We start from the raw sequence: 7,936 nt of genomic DNA, 5'->3' as shown, positions 1-7,936 counted from the left end.
TTGACTCAGAGATGCCAAAATGGTGACTGCTCACTGGTTGTCTGTTATGATAATTTTTTTTTAATTTTTGAATTCAACTTTAACACACATGAAAAAGAGGAGGCACAATGTGATCGCAGAAACAGAGATTAGAGTAATGAGGCTACAAATCAAGACTTTTCCAGAAAATTCTTCCTGCTAAGCTGTGGTCAAGCGTGCCACAAGAGTGGTAAACTTATAAATGTGCCTGTCTGTGCTCTAACTACCTGCTGCAGAAGGCTGAGCTGCACTTCCTTCCACACTGCTCCAGCCAGCCAGCCAGCCAGCTTCCTCCTCCTCTTTTTCCTCCTCACCCTCCGCCTACATCTACCACACCTCCACTACCATGCTACCTCAGGAAATGCAATCTCACTAAAGCATTTCAGGCTGGATCATTAGTAAAAGATGGACCCATACAGATTACAGTTAAAATCTACTGATTGTGACATTAAAGAAGACACAGAATTTCAACGGAAGGGCAAGCCTGTACCCTCACCAAAGGTATGAAATCCACTAGTTACTGTCCCGAACCTGCAGTATGTTGTCCTAAAACCTAACTATAGTGTTAGCAGCTCAAGTTACAAATGTCTTAATTACTCCTAGCAAAAGCCAGATAGATGGGAAGAAACTGCTGACAAAAGTCGATGTAGAGAGGAGCCCAGGTAGAACCTCTCTTACCAATACAGAAAACAGGGAAACAGAAACTGGACTGATCCCAGTAATAACCTGCCCCTTGAGGAGAAAGTTACAGCAGGCTCACCCTAGAAGCCCAGCTCACACAGTGCCACTTTCTACAATAGCTTTAGTGAATGAAACAGGTGCCATCTCTGCCTGACTCCATGTGATGATCCATAAAGTATACAGATAAAACCACTCAAATCCTTTGTGCAGAAATATTTTATAATAATGCCATTTCAATAATTAGAGTAGGCATGGAGCCCAAATTTACTGTGATAATAAAGTGGATATTGGGATATTTTCTAATTTTCATGATCAGTAAGACAACCAGATGGGAAAATGTCATCTCCAAAGTAATGTTTATCCTGGAATAATCCAATTTAGGTTAGAGATATGGTTCAAATTTGACCAGATAACTCTAGTTTGTACTGGATAGGTACATTATGACATTAAGAAAATAGCCTGGTTCCTGTTCATCCTAGATATTCATGGGTAATTACAAAGTATTTCAGCTGTAAGGCTTATGCATATATTGCTACAAACTTGATCAACAAAAAAAGACCTGCTAGATTTTATTTCTTTAATTGTTTTGTAAACAATTAAGAGGTAAAACTATTCCTTATCCTGATGCAACTGTTTTCCAGAAGGATTTCAAACAAAAGACCTAACATAATTTTCAAAATTAGACTGTATCATTTCTAGCAACTTGGTGATATCTGGCTTACTGAAATCTAAGATACTCCTTAATTTTATATCTGCTGTCCACATTCAGGAAACTAAATAAAATTTTTATAAAGATTTCTACATGAATATTATATTTACCACAACGCCTCTGAAGTTCATAGTGGCTTCACTGTGAGACCTAGTCCCCTTTCCTCAACAACCCATGTATTCTTTAAAAAGTAATAATATACATCTTACTGGATTTTCTTTTATCCTGCCAGTCTAGAGTTACCAGATTTAGCAAATAAGAATGAAAGATATGCAAATGAGTTTGAATTTTAGATAAATAGCGAAAACTTTTTAAGTATAAATTTGTCCCATTAAGCAACAATTTCCTTTAGTGTAAGTGTATTAGTCAGGGTTCTCTAGAGGGACAGAATGAATATATATAAAAACATATAATATATATAACATATAATATATAAAATAGATAATAGATATCCTTGTTATGTATAATCCTTATATATAATATATATCCTTATAACATGTAATATATATATATATATATATCCTATAGGAGAGATATATATCTCCTATTAGTTTATTAAACTTAATAAAACTCCTAGGATTTTATTAAGTAGTATTAACTCACATGATCACAGTATTCCACTATAGGCTGTCTGCAAGCTGAGGGGCAAGGAAGTCAGTCTGTGTCCCAAAGCTGAAGACCTTGGAGTTCGATGTTCAAGGGCAGAAAATATCCAGCATGGGAGAAAGATGTAGGCTGGGAGGCTAAGTCAGTCTAGGCTTTTTACATTTTTCTGCCTGCTTTATATTCCGGCCAAACTGGCAGCTGATTAGATGGTGCCCACCCCACTTAAGAGTGGGTCTGCCTTTCCCAGCCCACTGACTCAAATGTTAATCTCTTTTGACAACATCCTCACAGACCCACCCAGGATCAATACTTTGCATTCTTTCAGTCTAATCAAGTTGACATTCAGTATTAAGCATCACAGTAAATATGTCCTAAATGTTGCATGGGACATATTTATACTGAAAATCATTCATTCATTTATCTAAGATTCACATTTAACTGGACATCCTATATTTTATTTAGCAATCTTATCAGTCAGTCTCCCGCAAAGTCGACAAGTGCTGTATTTCTGGGAGTCCTCCCTTTACCAGACATGTCTGCTTAGCAGTGGACACTACAGCTGTAGTTTCAGCCATGATGCCTATCACATATGCTCTCAGTATTGAAGAAGAAGAGGAACTCTGATTACAGTGATGTGTGACTGAAGGCACAGGATTAGCTTTCATGTGGATATACCCTCTGCAGTTTCAAGAATGAGGACAGCAGCATCTTAAGGATAGGAAAGAAGAAATTTCAGACCTTCACTGAACTTTCTAGTTTGACATGAAGAGCTATATATACATGATATCCTTGAAATATCCTCTGGTTCATTTAGGCTAAAAAGACAATTTAGAAACTTCCCAGAAATGCCTATTTTTCACAGAGAAACATGGCTGAGATGCCAAATAGAGTGTTCCTGGAAAGTCACCAGATTGGAAAGCATACCCAGGGTCAATATTTGACACCTAAGTGGCAGTCCGGTTTATGAGACACACATTTGTGTTTGCAACACATTTATGAAGGAAAATTAAACAGATAGTGAAGATGAGACATATCTGCTTCTAGTAAAAGTAATTTTTTAAAAAACCTGCTAGCTACATTTATACTATGTAAGAATAAAGGGAATAATCACTGAGAATAAAGAAATTGTATATTTTTAACATATTTTTTTGAAAGCACTTGTAATGTTTATTACATTATAAACCACCATGTATGGCATCAATTTAATCCAAGTAATTTGACTATTCATGTGATATAAAGTTTTATTAAAAAATGTGATAGAAATCAAATATACAAATATTTGCAAAAAACACATTTATACTGCCATTATGTCAGTATAAATGTGTCCTACCTTGCATCTTTTACTAATTTTTATGGCTGGTTTTATATTGTAATCATTCAAGAAACTTGTAAATGCTATGACTTTATCAAACTTATCATTTATCAAGCTTATCATAAAATATTCAACTTTAATAGTATAAATTTTACAAAATTAAATGCATCTATTTAGATGTAGAGGTTGGTAAACTTTGATGAACATATTTACCTTTCTTATCAACATGTAAACTAAGTATTTTTATTTCCCCCAAAGGATCTTCTCTGTCCCTTTGCTGTTGATACAACCCATTATCAACACAAGTAACATCTTACTTCTCCCTGAAATTATAAATTTGTTTGGCCTGTCCTATAATTTAATATCATATCCTATTCATGTATATAGAATCATATACTAAGTCATATACTAATTATTATTTTGTGCCTGGGTTCATTTGTTCAACACATTTTTCTAATTTAGCCATTTTGCTGCATATATCAGTAGCTTGCTTCTTTTTATTTCGGGGTAGTGTACTTTATGGTTATACTACAGTTCTCAGTGTTTGGTTATTTTGAATAAAGCAGCAGTGAACTTTCAGGTACACATCCTCACATGAATACATTTTACTTCTCTTAGACAAAAACCTAGCAGTAAAATTCCTGGGTCATATTGCAAGTATGCATTGAATTTAACAAACAACTATCAAGCACTTTTCATAAATGGTTGTACCATTGTTCACTCCCACCAGTAGTGTTTACTGTTTATAGTTGTTCCTTACTAATAGTTGGTATTTTTTTACTCATACTAATGTGCACATAGTGGAATCTCAATGTAATTTTTATTTAGAATTTCCAGAAGACTACTGATGTTGGACATCTTTCTATGCTTATTAACCACATCTGTATCTTCTCTTACGGATGTCTATTCACATATTTTAACTATCACACTGCATTCCAGAAGGTCCCTTGTTCATTCCTAGTGCTCTATCAATCTTGTAAGTTTATGGGAATATAAAAAGTATAAGACTAAAGGTAAAACCAAACAAGAAACTTTCTAAAAAGTTTGAAGTTAAATAGAAGGGTAAATATAAAACAATATATTAAGAGAGAAAGAAAATGGCCAAAGACATTTGAAGGTCGCTGAACATTTACCATGTAGATACACTCTCAGAAAACTGACAGTCTCACATTTAGCTGCGGGAATAACAGAAGAAAAGCATATTCTAACATATTATTATCTTACATCCTTCATATTCAACATGAAGGAAGAAAAATCTTGCCCTGATTACTCCACTTTTCCTTTTCAAAGATGAGCAAGCACTCTAAGTTGATGGTTGAAAGTTTAGGTCAGAAACTTGAAGGTTGCATAAAATGACAAAAAGCAAACAAACAACAATTAAGAAGAAAAATTTTCCTTTGGCTGTACTTCCGCTTACAAATTTAATTTCTAAGATAAATAGATGAGAATTTCTTTTTTAGAAAGCCAACATGAAGACACTTTTGTTGTTATAAGGGCTTCCTATTTTAAAGCACGGTGCTGGGAACAGCATTTTTTGTATTCATGAATAATTAGAAATGATTATTTTAAATATAACATGGCATTATTGCTATAGATAATGCAACTGGCCAAATATAAATTTTATTGAAAATATATTTTGTTTTAATATATTTGCTGCAAAAAACAGGTCTTAATATATAAATAAAATGTGAGCTCAAGCTTAAGTGAAAATAAATAAAAAAGTGAATAAAACAAATGCATTGATTTCACATTTCTTTTTGTGTCTTACAATGATAATCATAGTCATTTAATGTTTCCCTTCACATAAGTTTAACTTTGTGCCATAATTTAGGTTTCATTTTCTTATTTTAATTTCATTTAATGTAAGAAATTTGACCATTTGTCTTACAATCATCTTTGTTGTCTCTAGTGATCTTTTCTCATTTCTTAGCACCTAGAGTATGTAAGAATTAGCAGATACATGAATGATACCTTAATGAGCACAATTAGAATAAGACTGCAACATTTTTAAATGAAACATTCAGTAACGAAAATAATAGCAAAAACTAAGGTGCAAAATCATCTTGTAATATATATTAATAATTAAAAGTGAAGAGATAATATTCACAAATCTCAAAGATAAACTGAATCTGAAAAAAAACTTCTTTTCACTTGAGAGAAAAGTATGGAAAAAATTGAACAGCAAATATATATTTAAAAGATTCTCACTCCAATCAAGGCTATTTTATAATATTTTTTAACATAACTAAGCTTTTCTTTAAATCTCAGAGTTTTCTGAGTATCAGGATGCTGAGAAATATTACATTTTCTTGCCAAAATTATGTCTGGCAATATATCCTTTTTCGCATTTGTGCATTAAGACAATGCAATGTTATAAAAATTGAAACACCATTGCAAGTTAAGGACTCAAACTTGCTGATTTCAAATCTTAAAATAAAGCTACAGTAATCAAGAGAGTGTGGCGTCGAAGGAAGGATAGATTCACACATCAATGGAACAAGAAAGGAGTCCATAAATAGTAACATACATATATGATTAATCAACTTTCAACAAAGGTGTAAAAGTAATTCAAAGAAAAAAAATTCTTTCCAGCATTTTTTTAAAAAAATAATTATATATCCATATGTGGGAGGAAAAGCTTCAAGCACATATCAAAAAACACAGAGTAGTAGTATTTCAAGTATTATGCTTTTGTCTCTGTACATTCCATTTGGATTTATTTGATATTTCCATTTCTCTCCTAATTTTCACATTTTTTTCTACATTATATTAAGCATAAACTTTTAATATCTTTGTCTACTGACAACATCAACTCTGTAATTTTTGTGTCTTTTCTGTTGGTTGATTTTTCTTTAGGTTATGGTTCATCCATTCGTCCATTCCTGCTTCCTTGCAAGGCTAATACCTTTTTTTTTTTTTTTTTTTATTGCTGAGTACTGTGAATTCTACTTTGTTGGGTTCTCTTTTTGTTGCTGCTGTTGTTGTTCTTTTCTTTGAAAATTATTGGATTTTTATCTGAGATGTAGTTAAATATTGGAATCAGTTTAATTCTTTCAAGACTTGCTTTTAAAACTAGCTAGGACAGGTTTAGAGTAACTTTTGGTACATGACTAATTTAATCCCACTACTAAGGCAATACCATTTTTGAGCTCTACCCCAATGCTCTATATACGAGGAAGTCTTCCTCCTCTTGCTGTTGCAGACATAATTGTTCCCATCCCTTTGAGAACTTAAGGAACTGTTCGCTTACTGCTTACTAGTAGCATTCACATATAAACCAATAATTAGAAAAAGACTCAAGGAGAGATTTCTAAGGACGTCTGGAGATCCCTCCCTTTGCAATTTCCTTCCCTCTGAGATTCTGTCCCACAAATTCTAGGCACACCGATTTCCCTGAAGTTCAATCTCTATCTCCTTAATTTAGCAAGAGTGCCTGACTCTGGGTTTCCCTTCCCTTTATTTTGGTCTGGAAGCTGCCTCCAGGCAGTAAGGTAGAGGCAAGCACGTGATTGTCCTTACGTCTTTTTTCTCAGAGGTAATAGTTCTACACTGCTTTTTGTCCAATATCTAAAACAAACAAACAAACAAACAAACAAAAAGAACCTATTACTTTATATATATTTTTTTCTGTTCTTGTAGTGTAATATGAGTGAGTAAGTTTGGCCCCATTTTCTTTATAAACCAGAATCAGAAATTCTATATAATCTTTAACATACAAATAATATGAATTTGAAATAATCATCAAGATGCATGAAATGATTGCATGAATAACTAAATGAATCAGTGAGACAATTAAATAAGCAGTTATTTACGGTGCTGTCAATATATATTCTACACTTTGCATATATGTGTCCCAGGGCCTTAGAAGTGGAGTTTACAACCTAACCTATTTAGGGATATAAAACTATCATACAGTTTAACAAAAAAGTACTTAGGTGCTAATCAGTTTTCTATAGCTCCAAAGTTCATTAGTGGTTCAGGGAAAGTAACAATTAGTAGAGGTGGAATGACTGGAATTTTATAAAGTAGAACTTTATGAGCAAAAAGGGAAGGCAACATCCAAGTGGAAGAAACATAACTGCATGCATAATGTTGGCATTTGCATGAAGAATGGATATGACAGACACCTTTAGAAAAGCAGCCTGGTAGAAGAAAACATTATCATATAACAAAAGGGCAGACATTATAAAATAAAATTAGGAACTCCAATCTGCCCTTGTCACCCTTGAAATGCAACTTTCGACAAATTATTTAATCACTGAACCTCTAAGTCCTCATCTACAGCCCTTTTTCAATTTCAAAGAAACCTGTGGTATTTCCAGTAGGCAAAGTTAAGTGAACACCCCCTTGGTGACAGTTATACATTATTTTAAAATGTAACCATTTTATGTCCATTCTCAAGTACATTATGAATTTGAGACTAAGATAAAATTATGAACTCAACATGCCTGAATTTAGTTCTTTACATACATAACATTGATTACTCATTTATGTCTCAGACGTAAAGCCTAAGATCCTTACTTTTTAATTATCTTCATTGAAAGTGACTTATGTAAGAGTATTCGGAACATAAGAAAACAAATGCTAAATGACTTACCATTTTTACTGTA

At 33.1% G+C, this 7,936-nt stretch overlaps 1 pseudogene; it reads left to right on the top strand.

Moving 5' to 3' along the window:
- Nucleotides 1-320: 320 nt before the first annotated feature.
- LOC126953379 (proline-rich protein 11-like) lies at nucleotides 321-853 on the top strand (annotated as a pseudogene).
- Nucleotides 854-7,936: the final 7,083 nt, after the last annotated feature.

The sequence above is a fragment of the Macaca thibetana genome, chromosome 4, assembly GCF_024542745.1.
Source record: "Macaca thibetana thibetana isolate TM-01 chromosome 4, ASM2454274v1, whole genome shotgun sequence".
In the NCBI taxonomy this organism is placed as follows: domain Eukaryota; kingdom Metazoa; phylum Chordata; class Mammalia; order Primates; family Cercopithecidae; genus Macaca; species Macaca thibetana.
This window is presented reverse-complemented; position numbering and strand designations above follow the sequence as displayed.